The sequence below is a fragment of the Schistocerca gregaria genome, chromosome 4 (assembly GCF_023897955.1).
Source record: "Schistocerca gregaria isolate iqSchGreg1 chromosome 4, iqSchGreg1.2, whole genome shotgun sequence".
Taxonomy (NCBI): domain Eukaryota; kingdom Metazoa; phylum Arthropoda; class Insecta; order Orthoptera; family Acrididae; genus Schistocerca; species Schistocerca gregaria.
The window spans coordinates 570,303,700-570,328,274 of record NC_064923.1 but is presented as its reverse complement, the minus strand read 5'-3'; the positions used below and the strand labels follow the sequence as shown (position 1 = coordinate 570,328,274).

General features: G+C 40.2%; 1 protein-coding gene across 12 annotated transcripts in view; it reads left to right on the top strand.

The window, feature by feature from the left end:
* LOC126365888 (negative elongation factor D) overlaps window positions 1-24,575 on the top strand; it is a 227,673-nt gene that overhangs the window by 25,870 nt on the left and 177,228 nt on the right. For 2 of the 12 annotated variants that reach the window (XM_050008589.1, XM_050008591.1), the window contains exon 1: window positions 17,648-17,737. The exons of 2 other annotated variants lie outside the window; for them this stretch is intronic. The gene's annotated coding sequence lies outside the window, so the exon portion shown is untranslated. Of the gene's footprint in view, window positions 1-17,646; window positions 18,236-24,575 lie in introns of those variants that run through there. 8 more of the 12 variants (XM_050008596.1, XM_050008593.1, XM_050008590.1 and 5 more) reach the window with 8 other exon arrangements.

The following is a 24,575-nucleotide window of genomic DNA, read 5'->3' as shown; positions in this document are numbered from 1 at the left end:
GCTTCATCTGATCAGAATAGCAATAATTGGCATAACAAAGTAAGACAAAGTCAAATATGGTGTTCTGTACAGGAAATGCTCAATATGTCCACCATCATTCATCAACAGTAGCTGTAGTCGAGGAATAATGCTGTGAACAGCACTGTAAAGCATGTCCGGAGTTATGGAGAGGCATTGGCGTCGGACTTTGTCTTTCAGCATCCCTAGAGATGTCGGTCAATCACGATATATTTGGGACTTCAGGCCTGGGAGGCCAAGCATGACGAAAGTGGCGGCTGAGCACACGATCATCACCAAACGACGCGCGTAAGAGATTTTTCACGCTTCTAGCAATATGGGGTGGAGCGCCATCCTACATAAACATCGTACGATCCAGCAGGCGTTTATCAGCCAGGCTGGGGATGATGCGATTCTGTAACATATCGGCGTACATCTCATCAGTAACGGTAGCAGTTTTGTTGTCCAGCGCCATTTGTTGGACATTTTGTCTTGGTTTTGGTAATGACACCATGTCATTCGAAGCATGTGTGTCAATTTTTACCTCTCTATCTACATTATTACGTGGTTTATTAAGTTTTCAAATTTATACTGACTTTTTTATCACCCTGTACATGCCATTTACAATACGTAATCCAGACTTATTGTTCATCAGTGATTGCAGTGAAAATGAACTAAGTGCTATCTCTGAATTTTTGTAAGTTACTGATCACATGTTTTTATCACACTCTCTCTTTCTTGTTATTTAGAGACAGACATTTTTCTCTCTCTCTCTCATGTTGTGGGCACTGCCTATGTAAGCATTTGTAATTTTCGTAAATAAAAAAACATGCTAACAAGAAACTGTGTATGTGCACTTATTTCAAAGAGTAATAATCACCATTTGCACATCTAACAGACCAAGTGTTGAGTTTTTGTATGTATTTCTAGTATTTTCCAGAATAACAACTTTCTGGTGAACAATTAGCAATCATTTTTTACATCTCATGTAGACCGTTATTAATGGTAGCAAACTTTTTCAGAGCCTGCAGCTATTAATTCTCTATAAAGCTTCTTGTCTTAGCAGAATCAAATAGGCATGCCTATAATAATTACATTTCCTGTGGTTGCAGACTGGAAATGTGGAACATGTTGTCCCGGCAGTGAACCGTGGTACTACATATCTCAGTCTCAAAACGACAATAATTAACATCTGTTGTTTTGCCCACATAATTCTTATTTTCTTTATCTGAAAGAGACAGTTATACAGGTGACAATGTAAGCAGGATTTCAATTTTATGCTGTATACATTAATAATTTTTATTTTCTGTTACATACAATGTACTATGAAAATAAATCGATGAGCCATTGATTGAATATACTGAGAGATCAAATGAAAAAGAAAGCTTGTACTAAACTCTGTAAAAGCAAGAAGGAAAAGAATCTGAAATTAAGCAATGATGAGTTTGTTATCGTAACGGTTGGTGGCATATACAGCACCAGGTAACGAAACAGAATTACCCAATGCTTTTGAATTCAGTAGGTACACTTCAGTAGAAATAAATTTCCTGGCCGTTGAGACTTGTTCTTTTTCTTCTTTTAGATTTTTAGAATTTCTTATAATAAAAATCACAATCTGTAGAAATTTAGCAAGACAATGTAATTTTTAGTTAAATTAGTTGGTACCAAAGATACATTTGCAATGTTCATTAATGTGTTGTACTATGTAGAAGGTTTAACGTTTTAGAAAGATACTATCCCTTGTTAAGGTGCTAACACGGCAGCAATCGCTGAAAATGACACACATTATTACAGCAAATGAAAATATTCATATGGTTAACAGCAGGTTAGCCATTGTAAGCACAACTGCCGATCCAACTGCAGAGAGTAGGATTACATCGCCAGCTAAAAAGACATGTATTCCGGATCCAATATCATGACCACTGGTTCTATTTCTGAAGTTAATACTATGAATATTAATCCAGCAATTGATCAGATGTAATGATTTCTAGCCCCATTGTCGGAGTAGATAATGTAACATCAGTCCTTAGAACTGAATCCATTATGACCACACAAGATCCACTTGCACTGTTTTGTCAAAAATTAGAAGGTATGAATCAAGAACAAGAAGTCATGAATAGTAACCTATCTTCCATGAATTATAAATAATAAGCAAGACACTATGTCTAATGATTTTTGTGCTTTGAAACAACAAGTGGACCAAGTTCAACAAACTCTGTTGACAATTGTTTTCAGCTCGAAGTTTTACTTAGTTTTCAAGTGCTCTCCACAGTTGTTGGAAGTCGCGAGTTTGAAATATTAGTCGAGGGAAGTTTTGTTTCGAATTTGTAGTTTATGATGAGTGAGCAAAAGTGCGGCTATGTTGAGTTACGGTCTCATGTGCATTGCTGTGTCGTCTGCTCTTTTCTCTCTTGGGATCCTTCTGATTCAATACTTTTACGAATAAATAATTTCAATTCAACAATCACTTTACTTTAAGTTTGAGATATTGTCATCTACTATGTTCATGGTTGATATTACAATATTATTTTGGTTGCTTCCTTTCAGAGGGAAATGCTAGCAATATATAGTGTACCTGAGTATAGGTGCATGTATTTAAAGTCTTTCTGACCGCTTTTACTTTTAGATCGATCTGAATATTTAAGCGGGATGTTATTCATAAATTATCTTGTTATGTGAATATGTAAAGGTACTTTTCCATAAAAAGTTGCGTTATTGTTTAAATACCACTCCATCTTACTGACTATACATTATTATAGTGAAATTGTATTGACTACATTCTGACGTGTCTCCTGTAGTCCAATCAAATGATTACCATACGTATTTTATGAGACTAATAAATCAAAATTGACAAAGAATGGTTATATGACCATAATAATAACTTTCAGTCCCTTACTTTCAGATAGTGGAATATTTGGAAGGAATTGAATATGTGGTATGTGCTAATAAGTGCACGTATTAATGAGTTAACAATGTATAGAAAACAAAATATCAATAGTTACTATTACAAAATCCTTGCTCACCTGTGGCACGTCTTCACTGTTCTTGGCAAGTGACATTCGATGAGACTACATTAAACTTGTATAACTATCACATTTGCAAAATCGAAGGATTACAAGAGGTGGTTCTGGTGTTGATATTATAACTTTAAAATTTGTGTCTTTCTGTTGAATACTTGGAGGTACTAGCCTTAAGAGTACTTTGAATTTTCCACATATCATCCTGACGATATTATTAAAATTGCTTGTCTTCAACATAGAGCTCCTCCAAGAAGGGATTATAGGTTCGATAGGTTTCTCTGGGTAAGAAAACTTTCTGGTCTGGACAAGATGCGTCTTTTTGGGTTGATGTTTGTGACAAACAATTACACTAAGAATTATAGATCAAAATGCTCATGCATCTTCAGAGACAGACTCAATTTTATTTTCTGTAATAACAAACAACAACAAAAAACGCTGAATGTGTGTGGTTGCAACAGCTTGAAACTGTTCTCAACATTTTCCAACAATTGATAACAGATTTAAATTTACTGAACTCACAACAATTGCATTTTTTCCAAACTTACAACAGTTGTGTGTTTGGCTTTGTTGGAGCTGGTTTTCAGTGTGAATGTACCTTAAGAATCAAACCAAACATTTGAAACTAGAAGTGGTTAACTGTGTAACAGAAATATTAAGGTACTGAAATTCAAGTTTTATTAACCCATTAAGAGCCTTTCTGATGAGGTAAAAGGTTTGTCAAAAGTTTTAGTACTTTGTAACTATATCAATATGATCTGAATATCACAGGGGGATAAATAGTTTCGTATGTAGAAAACCTATCTGCCAAGCCCGAAAGAAAAATGAAGGAATTTCTAAAAGAAAACGGTAGTCAGATTACTGAAAAATTCTAAGTAGAGCTAAAGGAAGCGATAGACCAGACTTCCACTGAAGTATGTGCTGAACTGGGCACTGCAGTGCAAGCTGTAAAAGGTGAACTTAGTATCGTGAGAAAAACGTTGACTCAAGATCAGCCCACCTGGCAACAAGAGGAGCAAGTTAAACTAACTCAAGTTCAGGTAGACAACTTTCACAAAGTTTTATCAGTAGGAGTTTTGTGCAACAACCTACCCATTGAAACTTTCTGGCAGATTACATCACTAGAATAATTTATTGCAAAACAAAGTAATATAAACAACCAGTGGCAGAATAAGATACCCTTTAATAGAAACAGTAACACTTACCTGCAATAAAATCCTGAAGTAAATCGTGAAGTTGACACTCATTGGAGTAACCATAATCGCACAGTGAGTATTGACAAAGTCACAAATGGGACTCATTCTGTACTGTTCAACCAACAGCCACATTTAACCCTTCAATTCCGGCTATAGGATGGATTTGGGTTGAAACTGATTTCTATAGTCATCTATTCAGGTATAATGATAATGTAAGTATTGTCAAAACATTCAATTACAGCTTGTCAAACAGAGATGGTTATTGGTTGATGATTTTTTCATCATAGTACTCTGAATTGTGAAGATGAAAAATTAGTTCATGGTAAAGCCTTAGAGTCTACCAGTATTACTCTCCAACAACAGGAGCAGTTGAAAGATTTACTGTCAAAGTATATTCGGATGTTTGAAATAAAGCTTGAGTAAGTAAAACCAAGGAATACTGCATGGAGATGCAGTCCCATGAAACGTTTTGTAAAAACACCTATTCAATTCCGAGGTCTAAGAGAGAGAGAATGTGATTCTAGAAATATGACGTATATTAGAGTGGAGGGTCATCGAGCCTTCTTTCTCTTCTTATGGTAGTCAGCTTCTGACTGAGGCCAAGCCTGATGGGAAAGTGTATCTCATACTCGACGCTATATCGCATAACTATGTTTATTCAAAAGCATCCTGGAAACCTGGAGGATCAACTAGAGCAGTTTTTCAGTGTTAGGTATTTATCTAGCATCGACATACGGTATTCTTACTGGCAGATTTTTCTCTCAGAAGATTCGAGGAAATATACTGTGTTCATGTGTGCTACAAGTTCTAACCAATACAGCTGTTAGATTTGTGTGATTTATCGTGTAACTGGAATTTAGAAGATTTTTTTTAGTGCTCATTATGATGACTTCATACTTTTCGTGATTTAGAGTCAACTACCACTTTTTGCAGCATACAGATATCTTGGCATCTGGCAATCCTTTTTGATAGTCTGATGACTTTACATGGCGTTAAATGACAGTATCACCTGCAAAAAATCTACGCGGACTTTTCAGATTGCTCCCTAAAGTCGTTTATGTAGATCAGGAACTACAGAGGGTCTATAACACTTCCTTGGGAGACGCCAGATATTACTTCTGTCAGTTACTATGAACTATGACCTTTGTGACAGGAAATCACGAATCAAGCCATGCAGCTCAGATGAGACTCCATAGGTATAAAATTTAATTAGAAGACATTTTGAGGAACAGTGTCAAAAGCATTCTGCAAATCAAAAATATCTTATCAATGTGACATTCCCTGTTGATACCACTCATTACCTTATGAGAATAAAGAACTGGTTGTGTTTCACAAGCTCATTATTTTCTGAATCCATGTTGGCTGTTTGTTAATAAGTCGTTTTCTTTGAGGCGATTCATAATGTTTGAGCACAGTATATGTTCCAAAATCCTACTGAAAATATACATTAGTGTTATGGGCCTGTAATTCAGTGGGTTACTCCTATTTCTTTTCTTGGGTATTGGTGTTACTCGCGCAACTTTCCAATCCTTGGGTACAGGTCTTTCTATGAGCGAGTTGCTATGTATGGAGCTGTTGTATCAGCATCCTTTCAAAGGAACCTGACTGGTATACGATATGGACTGGAAGCCTTGCAAGTGTTTTAAGCTGCTTCGCTACACTGAAGATATCTGCTTCTAAGTTACTTATGTAGGCAATTGTTCTTGATCTGAATTCTGGAGTATTTTTACTTTGTTTTGTTTTGTGAAGAGATTTCAGAAAACTGTATGTAGTAACTCTGCTTTAGTGGCGCTGTCATTAGTAACATCACTGTTGTTCCAGCGCAGCGAAGATGTTGATTACGTCTTGTCACTGGTGTACTGTATATACGACCAGAATCTCTTTGCGTTTTCTGCCAGATTTAGGGACAGAATTTCGTCGTGGAAACTGTTAACAGCATCCCGCATTGAAGTTTGCACTAAATTTCGAACTTCTGTAAAACTTCGCAAGTCTTTGAGATATTGTATTCTTGTAAACTTTGCAACTATTTTCATTGTTTCTGTAATAGTGTTCTGACCTTTTTTGTGTACCATGGTATACCAGGACCATCCCTTATTAATTTAGTCGGTATATATCTCACAATTGCTGTAAATACTAATTTCTTTGAATTTAACCTTACATAGTCAGATTGGAGCTAGTGGAGACAGTTTTTAGGAAGGTGGCAAGCAAATTTTTATCTCCTTTTTTAGATAAATATATTTTGTGTTAATTTTTGGTGGGTTTGGATGTTAGTATTCAATCTAGCTACAACAACCTAGTGGTTCTTTAATCCATGGATCTGTCATGATGCTCCTTATTTTCTCAGAATTATTTGTTGCTAAGAGGTCAGATATGTTTTCGCAACAATTTACACTTAGAGTGGGCCCCTGAACTACCTGTTCAAAATAATTTTCTGAGAAGTCATTCAGTATGATTTCGGACTATATTTTATGCCTACCACCTACTTTAAACGTGTAGTTTTGGCAACATATCGAGGGTAGATTGAAGTCACCACCAAGTATAATTGTATGAGTGGGGAACCTATTTGAAATGACACTCAAGTTTTCTTTGAACTGCTCAGCAACTGTATAATCTGAATCTGGGAGTCAGTAAAAGGAATTAATTATTAATTTTTTTTGTTGTCAAATGTAACTACCCATAGTATATTACAGGAACTCTTTACTTTAATTTCATTACAAGACAAACTGCTTATGGCAGCATCAGACTCTCCACCACCAACTTTATTTAGTCGGTTCTTCATGAATATCATCAGGTCCTTTGTAATAATTTCGACTGAACTTACTTCCGGATTTAACCAGCTTTTCATACCTATAAAGATTTGAGATTCAGTGCTTTTTATTAGGGCTTGGAGCTCTGGTGCTTTTCCAACATAGCTGCAACAATTTACAAATGCAATATTGATTTTCCTGTGTCTACCCTCTTCCTGTATTAATTGAAACTGAACCTTTTTCTTGCACTTTCCTGAGACCCTCTAACCTAAAAAACTGCCATGTCCCCTCCACAAAGCCCCTGGTACCACTCTATGACACAGGTCAAGGAATCTACAGCCTACACAATCGCAGAACCCTCTGAGCCTCTCATTTAGACATTGCACTCTGCTCTGTACCAAAGGACCACAAATGGTTCTGTCGACAATGCTATAGACATAAGCTTCTCCTTCATATCACAAGCAAGACTGGCAGTTTTTACTACTTCAGTTAGCCCCCGAAACCAGAGAGAATCTCGTCTGATCCAAAGGGGCACACATCGTTAGTACCAAAATGAGTCACCACCTACCCTGTGCTTTCATGGCATCTGGAAGCACCAGCTTCACATCTGGAATGACTCATCTCAGTATGTACACAGAGTGCGTATTGGATTACTTTCTCTCCTTTGCAGACAAATCCCTAAAAGGCCCCATTATGCACCTAATGTTGGAGCTCCCAACTACCAGTAATCCCACCCTCTGTTAATGCCCAGACCTTGAAAGACTAGAGGATTCCTCTGGAACAGGGCGAGCGACTTCATCTGGCTAAGGGACATCGTCAGTCACAGATACTGCCTGAAAGCTGTTCATCAAAAAACCTGGGAGGTCTTCTAGTCTGCCTCTTTGAAAGTCCTTCACTGTTGGCCACACCTAAGAATGACCTCAGCCATGGGTGAGAGATCAGACTCAGTCTGGGCATTGCTCAGGGTGCCCACAGTAGTGGACCGATCAGGGTCATGCTGGATGTACCTTGGGTCTCCTCATCCAGCCCCCCGTATTGATACCCACTGGCACCAGACTCAAGCTGCATGACTGAAGCCAGCACCACCTGGAGCTGTGAGGGAAGGATTACCATCTGGCCTCACATCTGAATATACACTCCTCGAAATTGAAATAAGAACACCGTGAATTCATTGTCCCAGGAAGGGGAAACTTTATTGACACATTCCTGGGGTCAGATACATCACATGATCACACTGACACAACCACAGGCACATAGACACAGGTAACAGAGCATGCACAATGTCGGCAGTAGTACACTGTATATCCACCTTTCGCAGCAATGCAGGCTGCTATTCTCCCATGGAGACGATCGTAGATGTAGTCCTGTGGAACGGCTTGCCATGCCATTTACACCTGGTGCCTCAGTTGGACCAGCGTTCGTGCTGGACGTGCAGACCGCGTGAGACGACGCTTCATCCAGACCCAAACATGCTCAATGGGGGACAGATCCGGAGATCTTTCTGGCCAGGGTAGTTGACTTACACCTTCTAGAGCACGTTGGGTGTCACGGGATACATGCGGACGTGCATTGTCCTGTTGGAACAGCAAGTTACCTTGCCGGTCTAGGAATGGTAGAACGATGGGTTCGATGACGGTTTGGATGTACCGTGCACTATTCAGTGTCCCCTCGGCGATCACCAGAGGTGTACGGCCAGTGTAGGAGATCAGTACCCACACCATGATGCCGGGTGTTGGCCCTGTGTGCCTCGGTCGTATGCAGTCCTGATTGTGGCGCTCACCTGCATGGCGCCAAACACGCATACGACCATCATTGGCACCAAGGCAGAAGCGACTCTCATCGCTGAAGACGACACGTCTCCAATCGTCCCTCCATTCACGCCTGTCGCGACACCACTGGAGGCGGGCTGCAAGATGTTGGGGCGTGAGCGGAAGACGGCCTAACGGTGTGCGGGACCTTAGCCCAGCTTTATGGAGACGGTTGTGAACGGTCCTCGCCGATACCCCAGGAGCAACAGTGTCCCTAATTTGCTGGGAAGTGTCTGTGCGGTCCCCTACGGCACTGCGTAGGATCCTACGCTCTTGGCGTGCATCTGTGCGTCGCTGCGGTCCGGTCCCAGGTCGACGGGCACGTGTACCTTCCGCCGACCACTGGCGACAACTTCGGTGTACTGTGGAGACCTCACGCCCCACGTGTTGAGCAATTCGGCGGTACGTCCACCCGGCCTCCCGCATGCCCACTATACGCCCTCGCTCAAAGTCCGTCAGCTGCACATACGGTTCACGTCCACGCTGTCACGGCATGCTACCAGTGTTAAAGACTGCGATGGAGCTCCGTATGCCACGGCAAACTGGCTGACACTGACGGCGGCAGTGCACAAATGCTGCGCAGCTAGCGCCATTCGACGGCCAACACCGCGGTTCCTGGTGTGTCCGCTGTGCCGTGCGTGTGATCATTGCTTCTACAGCCCTCTCGCAGTGTCCGGAGCAAGTATGATGGGTCTGACACAGCGGTGTCAATGTGTTCTTTTTTCCATTTCCAGGAGTGCAGCAATCACAGTTTCTATCCACACTAAAGATGTCTTAATAAATACACAGACGTGCGCGAAATATAGGAGTTGAAGCTAAAGAACGCTGACAAAATGTGATATAAGTCACTCTTTATGAGAGTCTGCATCAACTTGCAGTACTCTGATGCGCTGCTGCTGCTGCTACCAGAACAATTGTCATTTGACTGTGTATGTGAAGAAAACATCCTAACTGTACACCTACATGGCAAGAACCTATTGAATTCTTAGAAAAAACATTGTAGAAACTTTTATCTTTTTTATTTTTTATTGGTGTTACTGCAAATTTATCAAAATCCAAGGTTGTGCAAAACCAGATCAAATTCCTTGGTCATGTAATTTCATCTGAGGGTATAACACTCGACCCTGAGAAACTGTATGCTATTAAGAACTTTCCATTTCCAAACAAGAAATGGCAACTGAAGGCTTTTATAGGGTGACGTTCATTTTTAGGCGATTTGTGCTCCATCAGTTGTTAAATACCAATGCCTTATTAGACCTTTTACAGAACAATAGTTCATGGAACTGGACAGAGCATTTGCAACAAAAATGTTGAGGCTATAAAGCATATGTTAGTACATTCCAACATATTGTATCATCTAGACATGTCGAAAGATTTTTGACTTGCCTCTGATGCCTTATATTCTGGCCTGGGGCATGCCTCTTTCAACTTACACACAATAAAGAAAAAGATGAAGTAAAGATGATCAGCTTTGACAGTCAGGCATTCAGACCTTATATGAATGCAAATGGGGATAATCTGCAACTGAACTAGAGTCTTTGGCTATTATAACTGTTACACAATTGTCTTGCCTGTTGGACAATATTTTCTCACTCATATGAGTTTGAGATTATTTACATAAAACGAAGTGACAGTATCACTGCTGACATCTTAACAGGATTGTTCAGGGAACACCCGAATTTTAAGATCTGGTAGAGCAAAATCAAATTCAAAATTATGCTGATGAAAGACTCAAAGTATGAGCAGTATTTTCTAGCCATGTGTAAGAACATGAAGGGGTTACAAAGTAAGGATCCTAGATGGAGTAAGGTGAAGCTTCTTCTTCAGGAACTAAATAATCCAAAGACAAAACAACTTTTATCAGTTATATGAAGGTCTTTTGTTCTACAGAAGAGATGTCTCATCTGATAAATGATGTGTGTGTGTTCCTGGCATCTGTCAAAATGCTCTCTTGTGTCATACTTATTGTGTATGAGGCCATTAAGGCGCGAAGAAGTGCTGCAGGAAATTGAACCTCCCAACTGAAAGCTTGTCGAGTCTGCCAAAAGGTAAAACCTTTGGACTTGGGTAGAGATGGAATTGCATCTGATGTTACCTACAATACCTTCGAGTATTGTTTGTGTGAACCTTTCAGTGCCACTACCTTCTGCCCGTGGGGGGATTGTTGGCTTGTATGAGATCTTTTCTACGTATGTCAAGTTCTATGCAGTGAAATCAACCGCTACCAACCAAGCAATAGGACAGTAAATGACTATATTCCATGAATCCATTTCGTCTGATAACTCATTAAACCCACTTGTATTAAATGGAGGGAATTTTTGAAAGATCTGCAGATTAGGCAAATGATTCAAACCCCAAGCCAACTCCAGGGAAACAATCTTTCATGTGTTTAATCGTTTTATGAGGACCTACACGCCTCATCAGCAGACCAAAAGTGTCAGAATTTCTCAGTGTGTTCGAAGAAATAGTGAACTACCTTTGTACATATCACATGTCACACACACCACCTGATTTAATGAAAGGGATCAAAGAAAAGAATGAATGGCTGAAGCCTGTTCCATATATGCCACGAGCTGAGGAAACACTGGAAGAAAAAAATCAAACAAATGTTTATCTCTCTCAGGGAAACTGCTAATCTGCGAAAGGCACAGTGTGGTGCGAGGCTAGGTAGAATGCGAGCACACTCTGTAGGCGAGAAAGTGATGTTGTAAACACCCTATTAACATTCACTGATATGAAGAAAGAAGAATAAATGGCCGTTACTGTACACTGAGCATTCCAGATAATCCAAATTCCCCACGAAAGTACTTAGCTATCACCCTCCCCAAACATGAGGAAAATTATAGGTCTGTGCCCTCATCATGAGTTGAAGAAGTTTTCCTGTAACTGAAAGGATATATTGAACGAATCCATAAAATAGGATGAGTATAGCTTTAGTCATACAGTTGTGTTAATTATAGTGAATATAATTTTGTGCTCAATTAATAATGTTAAGAAATGGGGAATATAAATGGCCCTGTAGAGGAAATGCCTTGGCTGCAAGTATGTCAGAATGTATAATCTAATTCATACGCGAATGTTATTGGTGTAGCAACAGCAGCTAGGACATAGGTGAATAGACTCTTGTTTATGTGAAACCATGCACTTGATGTGTCAGAGGAGAATGTTTGCGTCGTATGACAACTCCAACATTAGGTTAAGTATTGATTAAGGGCATCAAAGCCATTGGACATGACCAGTTTCATATGTAAGTAAATGCAGGAGGCGAAAAATTAACAACCCTCTAAAAATTATGAGTGTCTATCTTCCATGATGGCTTCCCCTGCACACCCACTACAGGAGTCAGCTGTGTCCCCTTCTAGTCCACCTGTAGCTGTATCCCAGACACAACCCCACCAGCCCCCTCGGGTCTTGTCACCTGCATTCTTAATGAAAATGGCATTAAACAGATGAAGACAGAGCTGAATCCCTTCCTCTATGACCATTGTGTGAATATTTTACTGGTCACAGAAACACACCTTAAACCAGCAGACGATTTCCGCCTTCACAACATGGTGTGTTACTGCTCTGACCGCCTTGACTGCCGTGGTGGGAGCACGGCTGTGTTCCTCAACGAAGCACTTGTCCATACCCAGAAGACTCTCCAGCCAATGGAACACATAGAGGCCACAGCGGTTACCATTTCCACACGCCTTGGTGTCGTTACCATCGCAGCAGCATACTTGAGCCCAAACCAGAGCCTGCTGGAAGCGGATCTTCGCACGTTAACGTCCTTCAAGAGGGTCATCATTGGGGCGGATCTCATTGCCAAGCACCCGGCTTGGCATTCTCGGGTCTCTAATCCCAAAGGCAGCTTCCTCCTTGACCTGGAGGACACTTTAGCACTATCAGTCTATGGCCTTTACGAACCTACCCACGTCCCAATCCGTTCCAACTGCCACCCAGACGTTCTGGATGTAGCCATATTCAAAAACGTCGCCGCTCAGTTTTCCATGGAAGTTCTCTATGCACTTGCCTCTGAACATGACCCAGCCCTCCTGTACTTCACCGATGCTGCTCTTTCATTGGATGTTCGTTCCACTGTGACCCACACGGATTGGGACAATTTCGCCAGGGTACTTAATAGCACCACTAGGCATTACCTTGACTTGTCAACTCTCGCCAATATCGGCCATGCTGTGGATTACCTTACCCCCAAAATCCAGAAAGCAGTGAAGCTATCCACCTCTACTATCCTTAGGCCTTAACACCCCTGGACGATTTGCCTCCCCTGCTACGGGAACTGAAAGTGCAAAAGAACCGCTACCGCCTGCGTTGGAAGCAGTTCCGCGATCTTCGGGACAAAAGCCAAATGAGGTGCCTAAAGCCCGAATTCTGTCACTGGCTCGCTGACTGGAGGTCCGAGCAATGTCCACATTCCTCCTACACCATAACTCCAACTGTGCTGTCATTCACCCCCTGCGATGTTCTATGCCAGCGACTGCCCATCCTCTTCACGGCAGTGGGCTTGTAGTATGATACCCTCCAAATTGTCGTAACGCTGGCGGATGTGTTCGAGACCCAAAAACATCTCCTTGTCCAAGACCTTTCGCCAGACGAACTACGAAACGAACACAATGTCTTGACAGCTGTTGCCGCTTTTCGCATCCATCCACCTCAGTCTACCCCCAACTTGACGTCCATGTCAGGAGTCCAGCGGATCCTACGATGGAAAGGCGGCCAGTCAGCCCCTGAATTGGACGGAATTTTACATCAACATCTTTGCCACCTATCGTGCAAGGCTCTACTCTTGTTCACCAAGATCTTAAATAGTTGTCTCATGCCTGGCCTTCTTCCCTCTCAGTGGAAGCAAGCCAATCTCATTTCGATCCCCAAGCGGTTCAAGGACCCTACAGTCCTCAACAAGAACAGGTCCATCAGCCTCTTAAACACCATGGCGAAAGTCTTTCCCAACCTTTGCTTTACTTCACACCTCTGTGCCAAACTTCAGGTCCTCCGAATCACTGAATACCTCAGAAAAGGCTTCAAGGCCGCCAAGTCGACAGTTGCAGTTTTTCTGGACTTGCAGGACGCCTATGAATAAGATCTGGTTTGACAATCTCATGCACAAGATGCTGATACAGACCCCTATACTGGATATCTATGTGAAGATTGTGGATGACTTCCTCCGTGGTAGGACTTTCCTCATGGCTCGCTGGGGAATGCGTTCTCGTATTTGCCCATTGCCAGCTGGCACTCCACAGGGATCTGTGCTATCTCCCATTCTTTTTAACATCTACGTGAATGATATGCCGGTCATCCCCGAGTGCCACCTGACACAAATTCTGATGACAAGTACTCTATATCACTGGATGTAACACTGACACTGTCATCGCTCGCCACCAACGGCAGGTGGATGCCACCATCACCTGGTGCCAGACAGACAAAATCGCTCTTAATGCCATCAAAACTATGACGGTCAATTTCATGAAACGGCGCCCAGTCCTCCGCCGCAATATTTCGATTGCAGGCGTGCAGGTGCCCTGGTCCCCGACGACCAGCTATCTCGGGGTCCGGATATCTATGTGAAGATTGTGGATGACTCCCTCCATGGTAGGACTTTCCTCATGGCTCACTGGAGAATGCGTTCTGGTATTCGCCCATTGACAGCTGGCACTCCACAGGGATCTGTGCTATCTTCCATTCTTTTTAACATCTATTTGAATGATATGCCAGTCATCCCCGAGTGCCACCTGGCACAATATGCTGATGACACAGCACTCTATACCACTGGACGTAGCACTGACGCTGTCATCGTCCGCCTCCAACGGCAAGTGGATGCCACCATCACCTGGTGCTGGACAAACAAAATCGCTCTTAATGCCATCAAAACTATGACGGTCAATTTCGCGAAATGGCCCCCAGTCCTCCGCCGCAATATTTCGATTGCAGGCGTGCAGGTGCCCTGGTCCCCGACGACCAGCTATCTCAGAGTCCGGATGGACCACAAGCTGCTGTTCCACTGTCATGCAAAGCATGTCGCCAACACAGGGATAAGGCTGACCAGCGCCTTGTCTCCCCTCCTAAGCAGTAGGGACCTTAACCTGCCTACCATGCTCCATATCTACCGGGGCGTTATCCTGCCTGCCCCATGGCTCCACTGCAATGGTCATGATTAGGATGCGGATATTGCAGCGCCTGCAGAACAAGGTTCTCAGGTGGGGCCTGCACGCCCCGCCACTCACGTTGATTGTGACTCTCCGTGAGGAAGCAGATATCGTCCCCCTCAAGGAGACCATATGCAACAACGCCGAGCGCCTCTATGAGAAACTGGCTGCCCCATGGGACACTGTCCATGGGATACGCCATGTTGGGGCTACACATCCACATCGCCGACATCACCATCCCGTTCCGCTGACCATCCTAGAGGAATCAGCTTCTGAACATGGCTAGCGCTGGGCCTGGGATGCCCACCACAGCTGTCTCCTTTGCTATGACTAGCCCGCTATTCTACGTCCACCACTTTCCAATCCTATCTGCCCATGTCGGGCTACGTTTTTATGCCGGTCAGCAGAGTACTGTCGCCGTTGCAGTGTGGTATGGGACTCCAATCCCCACCGCCACACCTCCAAAGTGTATTGTAGTGACGCAGGGTCACTGCCCTATGGTTTATATTTACTGGCTCACCTACATGGGCCGCAGAAGGCTGGTGATTCTGTAGTGTACCGTATCACACAGAAAAAAAAAACATGTTGTAGGGCTCACTTACGAGAAATCCGATTAGAATACAGTTTCTGGCATGTCTAACTACTTGGATGGAAATACATCCAATACAACGTTGAAAGAAGTTTAATTGGTTGAAATATATGATATTTCCATGTTTCTTAGTCCAGTAGGTGCAAGTGAACTCCTAAATACCATTATTTTTCTGAAGAGTAATTATTCACCTGGTATTGACCATAATCCGAATTATGTGTAATTCTAGCTGCAAAAAAACAAAACAAAAAAAAAAAAAAAAACAAAAAAACAAAAAAAAATCCTCTCTTCCATCAGATACATCCTTATCAAGTGGTGTCTTCCCACAGCAACTAAAAACAGAAAAAGTAATTTCCCTATATAAAAAGGTGATCAGTACTGTATGGCCAATATATACCTGTGCCACTACTGTGAGGGTTTTTGAATGTTATTGAAAAAGTGTTCCATTCACAATTAGCTACATTCTTCAACAAGAGTAGTATTACTTCTGAGTGTCAGCATGGCATCAGACCACACCGATCAACTGAAACAGCCACTTTCAACCTAACTAAATCATATCTTAAATGCAGTGAGCAATCATAGAAAAATCTCAGATTTGTTCTCTGATCTTACAAAAGTTTTTGATGTGACGGATCATTCTGTGCTCCTCAGAGTGCTTGAATGGTATGAGATAAGAGGTGCTCCAAATAAGTGGATTAAATCGTGTTTGGAATGTCACTCGCAAGTGACTGAAATAAAATATGTGGAAGGAAATGAACTCCAGGTACATCTTTCAGAACCGTGTGGACGAAGCATGGCGTCCTACAGGTCTCAGTTATCGGTCGATTTCTTTTTTTCTTACTCATTAATGATTTCCCATTACCCTTTGGGCACTCAGAACCAGTACTGTTTACAGATTGACATGTGTCTATTGACTGTAGGAAATAAAGTGGACGATTTTTCTGAGGGTGCATAACATATTATGAAATAAGTATCCCAATGATTTACCAGAATCAGGCTAGTAGTTAACCCCCCAACAACGGTTCCCATGAATTTCCACACAGACGAAACTAAAACTGAAGCACATTCAATAATATGTATGGATAACCATAACATTAGTGTTGTTACTGAAACCAAGTTTCTTAGGATTCACATCCAGGAAAATCTTAAATGGAACTCACACGCCACATTTCTGAATTCAAAACTAGCAAAAATAAGTTATGTGGGAAGAATTATTCGCAGAAATACTATCGTAGAAACATTTACTGCAGGATACTTTGCTTGTGTACGTTTGGTACTTAAGTATGGTCCCCTTTTCTCTGGAAATGTACATGGAACCAAAACAGTTTTCTAGAAAGAAAGGCAGTTATAAGAATAGTGAAACAAACAAGTAGCAGAAAACGAAGCAAATTTTTATTTACCGATCTTAAAATCTCACCCCTTCCTTGCATTTACATATTGGAAGGAGTTAAGCATGTCAAAAAGATATATTGAGAAAAAAACCTTTTTTCCTAAAAGAAAATTGTCCTTTATCGCAGTACCAGATCAGAGAGTGATATACATGTTATTCATTGCAGCACCACATGATACTAAGGAGGTGTAACTTTTATCATGGAGGAAGAAAACTACACAACAGATCATTAAATCATAAAAAATTTCTTCCTGAACTACAAAACTTTAAAAGGTTTGTGACAGCGTATCTACAGCAAAACTGCTACTATTTAATCTCACCGTATCTTATGCATAAAATACTTTACCTCAAACTTTCAACTGTGGAAAGAAATAAATGGTAAACTTACAGTATTTAATGAAATGTGTAATTATTCGCTGTATGGATCCAGTTTGATGTAAAAATATAAATGAATTATATTTGATGGTAGTAAAACGAAGAACTAAATTGATTTTCAGTACAATACCATGTGTATAATTTTTGTACTGAAAAAGAGATTTGTATGGAGAAATAAATAAATAAATTTCATGCTTGAATGGAACGGAAAGGTGCCCTAGTAACTGACAGAATGCGTAGTACTGTCTGTTATGTACTACACTTCGGTTCTTAGAAGTAGATGCAGATGGATATGAAATACATGCATTTTTATATTGCATTGGCGCCAATCATCACTTCTTGCCAATAACGAGCAGTTATTGTACTTGTATCCTTGACATGTAATCATCTTTGAGAATATAGTTGTATTGTTTGTAAATGGTGGAGAGGTGGTTTGTTTGTTGTACGTAGCCGGCCTGTGATTTTATTTGAGGTGTGTAGTTGAGAAGAATCCGTATGTAAGGCTCAACTTCAGTGTTTCTTAATTAAATTACTTATGCTTTAATGTTGTGTGCCCCGGAGCTTGCTGTACGTGAATATCCAGCGTTTGTTAAATCTGTACCGCGATTTATTTTAGTTTCTGTCCGTTTTTTAGAGTTCACCTTGAAGGGAGTTCCAGTACTATTTTAATTACTGTGTCTTATTTTTGAAATCACGATTTTGAGCACTGCCTATTTCTGTCAAGATCTCTCTTAAAAGTCATAATTGTACTACATCTCTTGTTACGTGTTTTTGTGAAGCTTTACAGTATCTTTGTCAAACGGATAGAGGAAGAAATTTTTGCGGAATTGAGTTCCTACTATATTTTACGCGAAGTTTTATGCTGACATTGTATCGGAGCGGACTACGAAAACTGCAGTGCTCCAGTCCGATTGCTTTGCCGTGAAACGGCATTAGATTTGATGATGCCATTGTTTAACCTTTCCACAGGGTATGTATCCATATTCTTGAGAATTTAAACGGGGAATAACACATTTTGAAGTTTAAAATAATTTAGTGGGCCATTCCAAAACTAGTGGGGAGGGAGAGAGAGAGAGAACTAATGTCAAGTGTGATAATGGTTTGTATGACTGGAACAGGGAATAAACTTAGGAGTATTTGAAAATATTCTGAGGTTAAAGAAGAAGAAAATACTATTTTGATGTAAATTAAGAATTGTTGTCTTGCCACATAAGAAAATGGAATTTAGTGTTTTTCCTTCCTCCTCTCTCATCAATTTTTCTGCTACCAAAAATCGTTGTGAAGGTGTTTACAGATACTACAGTAAATAAGTGCCCAAATTGCTTGACCTGTAACATTTCAAACTGGAACTAGTTATTGTTGCACTGGTAAGGAATTTGTGTTGAATCCGTAAGAGGATAATTTAAAGAATTGTTTTTAATTTTAGAAGGCTTACAGTGCAAAATACCATGCTGAAGAAAGTGAAATTGTTCTTTGCTACATAATAGAATGTAAAGCATTTTTCTTTTTCGTCGTCTCGCATCATAATCGCTGCTTTGACTTCAAAACGAACTAGCTGGTACAGCAGAACCAGGCTCTGTAACTCTGTATTAATTTATTCTTTAGTTTCCTGCCTCCATATTTAATTCTTGTAGTTTGTAGCCAAAACAGGTGACAAAGCAGCAATTCTCTCTTCAGTACCTATTACATCAGGAGGATTTGCAATTACAGTTGGTGATATTTGCCAAAACGATTACGATTCGAAATAGATAGCGTTGGAATCAAGTAATTGCACAACTATATTCTTTGGCAAGGCACACTTGTCAATGTTGATGCCCCTGCTTCAGAAAGCCCCTGACTTTGATTGTGTTTCATGACTGTTTTTTAAAGTGAGTGTATATAGCAAGCTGGATTATGCAGAAGTATCAGGTGGGGGCTATCCTTCTGTTCATTTTTCATAATGCTCCACTGTAAGCTTACTGGGTTTACCAAAAATAGACTACTTTTACCACAAATTGTTTTATCCCTGCAGGATAAACAATAAATAGCTTGATAACTCATAACCATAAAACCTTAAGCTTATAATAGAAAAATGAGAGAGGATGACACCAGAATTCTGTTTTTCATAGGGTTACACTTGTCCCCTTCAAAATCCTCCCATTTTGTTATAGTTATCTTCATGTTCCAGACTGTGTTCTTCAAATTAGTCTTACAGCTTAATCATGACTTCATGTTATACACTTTTTTTAAAAATATATGCACATATGTAATGTGTTTTCTAAAACTTGTCGTATATCATAGCTGAAACTCTTTCAATCTATCAGCTTTTTCTAGTGTAGGGCAATTTGCTGATATTCTTTGGGTAATCTTTTATTATACTAACAAAAGCAAATTCTGAGTCCTCCATTTCGTGAACACAGCACAGACTGTCAGTACACAGATGTAATTGCAACTCTCTTTAGTGCACCAGTGTAAACAACATGAGAAACAAAGGGGTTAAATTTTAACTGCCTTGCTGAAAACTTAATCAGTAATGGCCCCTATGATATCACTGCATACACATGGCAACAAACATGAAAATACCTATAAATACTACAATAAAATGTCCCTCCAAAAATAAAACAAACTAACGGAACAATTGAGGGTTTTAGGGAGGGGACAACCTAAATATAATTGTAAAAAAAAGAAACACCATTATCCCAAAACACACAAGTTGATGGAAAAAAAAATACCAATCTCCAGAATCGGACCCTTTCCTTGACCTGTATAATTCAACTGCAGCTGACGATACCAAAACACCAACGCCTACAGCAAAAACTATGGAAATTAGAATCAGACTTTTCCTTTGACCACAGCTGACAATACCAAAACACCAGTACCTACATACGAAAATTGGAATCTGTCATTTCCCTTCACCTATATAGGTCACCTATAACTATTGATACGAAAAAACACCACATACTATGAAAAAAGAAAACAAAAAAAACATAATCTCAAACATCCCAAACATACACACGAACAGAGGATGCCATCAAACACAACAACACAGATCTACAAATACAGCCATCTCAAACTCCGCACCGTAATGACGTCACACTACAACACCCTTATATCATGGGTCAGAGCACATGGGTGGAATCAGATGCTTCTGTTGACCCCATTACTTGACATACAGATTGTCTTTAGCATAAAAAGCGGTTTATAAAACTCAGGCTTTAAATAATTGTAGAATCAGTTTGCTAGAAAGCAAATTGTTCTTTATACAAGCACATAAGAGAACAGACATGCATAAAGTAGATAAAAGTTACAACAATTAAGTTGCACAGAAAAATAATTGACAAAAAGTATTGTAGTGACTGGCTGAGAAACAAAACCATCTACGATTAATTCCCCTTTAAACAAAAACGTGGTTTCATCTCTATTAAAATCTCTGCTAGAGTTATTTGACATATCCTTATCATTCAGAATTTCAGATACGTCATGGAATCAGTTTCTTAATTTTCTTCCCACTAATAGAACTTCTAGCTCCACATTTAGCATCATTTTGTGAAGAAATGTTGATACTCTTGAGACAGCTTTTACATCACTTTTTTCCAGGTTGATTTTTTGCAACAGCTTTAGAGCTTCATAAAGAGCTTTTCGTTACTATCCGAAAACTGTATGTTTGAGCAATCCATAACCAAGTCCATAAACCTTTTCCCCCCTCGGACAGCATGTGGGCCACAGTGCGCAGTAGACTGTTGTGGAGATAGGGCACAAATTTTAATTCTTTATGTTCTTGGAGCTTTGTTAAACCTATTTGCAGTAGCAATCTTCATTCTGTCAAGAATAACCTACAGTGAATTTTTAACTTCCCTGGGAGATCTCTTATGCTTGTCTAGCATTACCTCCCAACAGCTTAAATTTCTTCTGAACTTTTATTTAAACGTGTAGAATATGAAAAAACCAAGTATATATTGCTTAAAGAAAAACTGTGAAAGTCAACTTCTTCAACACAGACCTTTTCAAAAATTGACACCAGACAAGAACAAAGAAAGAAATGCATCTATGTCTAATTGAATAGCACATTTAATATTGTTTAAAATGAGCTATTTTGTAAAAATAAGCTTAAAAATCCCTAATTATATCAGAGTTGCCTAATGCGGGGTAAAATTTTTATATGTTGGTATCGCACTTTCAGACACTGTAGCACAACAAACCGACAAGAAAAGAACATTTCTTGGGTATATTTTTAATGTGCTGCAGCAATGAAACTGCATTTTTGCAGAATAAGCAAGTGTAAATATGAAATCCTCTAAATGTGACACATTGGATTAGGAAACTGTGAAATCGAGATTGTAGTGTACAGTGTGCTTTTGTTACACAATCAGAGCACAGGACACATGATCTAGTTAGCCAGTTACAGTGAATAGACATGATCTATTCAGTTAACAATAATGTGAGTATTATGTTGCGAGTACATTTAAATTAAAATATGTATAGTATACGAACCTGTAGAGCTATGACTTCATATATGATCTTGGTCCTGCTTTTTCTTTTCATCAGAGTTATGGTTAGGTGAGACGTAAGACATCTTATGATGCGAATGAAGCCATGACATTTCTATTCTTGTTTGAGAGAAATATATGGCTCTTTTATTCTGAATATGTAGTAGTTCCCATATCACAATTTCTGAGCGTATGTTATGGCATTGGCGTAACAACAGAACTTAATCCTAGAACATTAAAGGGGAGAACATTCTGACATTCTTACTAAGCCATCATGAGTTTTACTGGTCCATATTTTATTCAGAGGAAATCATTATTTATGGTTTATGCACTAGTTAATTATAATTATAAGGTTTCCATTGATATTTCACATAAAGTACAAAATGTCCTGGTTTACACCCTATACTAACAGTTGTCCTGTTAAAATTATGGATTAGTACCAGTTGCAATCATTAATTCTAGGAGGGTTTAGCGATCTAGGCTTAAATTGGTTGCAGTGAAGCAGTGACTTTAATATTGTTTGTCGTGTGATTTTTATTCTACGAATAGGTCGCGATTCCAGTAGTGTGGTGACAAGCCTGATCTGTAGCATAGCCAGAGGTCCAGATTAGGTTGGAATAGTTTGGTTGTCAATTGAGAAAAGGAGACACAACAAAGGTCGTGAGATTGTAGGAAATAGGATGTTCAGTGCAATTCAGCGAAGGGTGAAAAATTCTTCTTCATGCCATTTGAAGGAATTGTTGTTCAGAATAATAACAGGAAACATCCTTCCAATGACGGCGTTGTTTTTGACAGCTACAGTTCATACAACACCCATGGTGCTGAAGGTTTCCTGTACCATACAGTGAACCATAGTCTGAACTTCACAGATATGAAAGATTGTTACCTTCACATATGCAACATGGACAGAATGTGACAGTACGTCAAGGATGCCACTCCATGATGTTTCAGAAAAACCAAACATTTCGCGGGTTACCTAGCTGAGGATGTGTTCTGTCAAGCATATTACCATAAAAAAAATATTACTTCACATATTTGTTGAAGCAGGTAAAGTTTACCCACCCTGTGGGACTGTTGTTGTTGTTGTCTTCAGTCCTGAGACTGGTTTGATGCAGCTCTCCATGCTACTCTATCCTGTGAAAACTGCTTCATCTCCCAGTACCTACTGCAACCTACATCCTTCTGAATCTGCTTAGTGTACTCATCTCTCGGTCTCCCTCTACGATTTTTACCCTCCACGCTGCCCTCCAACGATAAATTTGTGATCCCTTGATGCCTCAAAACATGTCCTACCAACCGATCCCTTCTTCTAGTCAAGTTGTGCCACAAACTTCTCTTCTCCCCAATCCTATTCAATACCTCCTCATTAGTTACGTGATCTATCCACCTTATCTTCAGTATTCTTCTGTAGCACCACATTTCGAAAGCTTCTATTCTCTTCTTGTCCAAACTAGTTATCGTCCATGTTTCACTTCCATACATGGCTACACTCCAAACAAATACTTTCAGAAACGACTTCCTGATACATAAATCTATATTCGATGTTAACAAATTTCTCTTCTTCAGAAACACTTTCCTTGCCATTGCCAGTCTACATTTTGTATCCTCTCTACTTCGACCATCATCAGTTATTTTACTTCCTAAATAGCAAAACTCCTTTACTACTTTAAGTGTCTCATTTCCTAATCTAATTCCCTTAGCATCACCCGATTTAATTTGACTATATTCCATTATCCTCGTTTTGCTTTTGTTGATGTTCATCTTATATCCTCCTTTCAAGACACTGTCCATTCCGTTCAACTGCTCTTCCAAGTCCTTTGCCGTCTCTGACAGAATTACAATGTCATCGGCGAACCTCAAAGTTTTTACTTCGTCTCCATGAATTTTAATACCTACTCCAAATTTTTCTTTTGTTTCCTTTACTGCTTGCTCAATATACAGATTGAATAACATCGGGGAGAGGCTACAACCCTGTCTCACTCCTTTCCCAACCACTGCTTCCCTTTCATGCCCCTCGACTCTTATGACTGCCATCTGGTTTCTGTACAAATAGTAAATAGCCTTTCGCTCTCTGTATTTTACCCCTGCCACCTTTAGAATTTGATAAAGAGTATTCCAGTCAACATTGTCAAAAGCTTTCTCTAAGTCTACAAATGCTAGAAACGTAGATTTGCCTTTTCTTAATCTTTCTTCTAAGATAAGTCGTAAGGTCAGTATTGCCTCACGTGGTCCAACATTTCGACGGAATCCAAACTGATCCTCCTCGAGGTCCGCATCTACCAGTTTTTCCATTCGTCTGTAAAGAATTCGCGTTAGTATTTTGCAGCCGTGGCTTATTAAACTGATAGTTCGGTAATTTTCACATGTGTCAGCACCTGCTTTCTTTGGGATTGGAATGATTATATTCTTCTTGAAGTCTGAGGGTATTTCGCCTGTCTCATACATCTTGCTCACCAGCTGGTAGAGTTTTGTCATGACTGGCTCTCCCAAGGCCGTCAGTAGTTTTAATGGAATGTTGTCTACTCCGGGGGGCCTTGTTTCGACTCAGGTCTTTCAGTGCTCTGTCAAACTCTTCACGCAGTATCGTATCTCCCATTTCGTCTTCATCTACATCCTCTTCCATTTTCATAATATTGTCCTCAAGTACATCGCCCTTGTATAAACCTTCTATATACTCCTTCCACCTTTCTGCCTTCCCTTCTTTGCTTAGAACTGGGTTGCCATCTGAGCTCTTGATATTCATACACGTGGTTCTCTTCTCTCCAAAGGTCTCTTTAATTTTCCTGTAGGCAGTATCGATCATACCCCTAGTGAGATAAGCTTCTACATCCTTACATTTGTCCT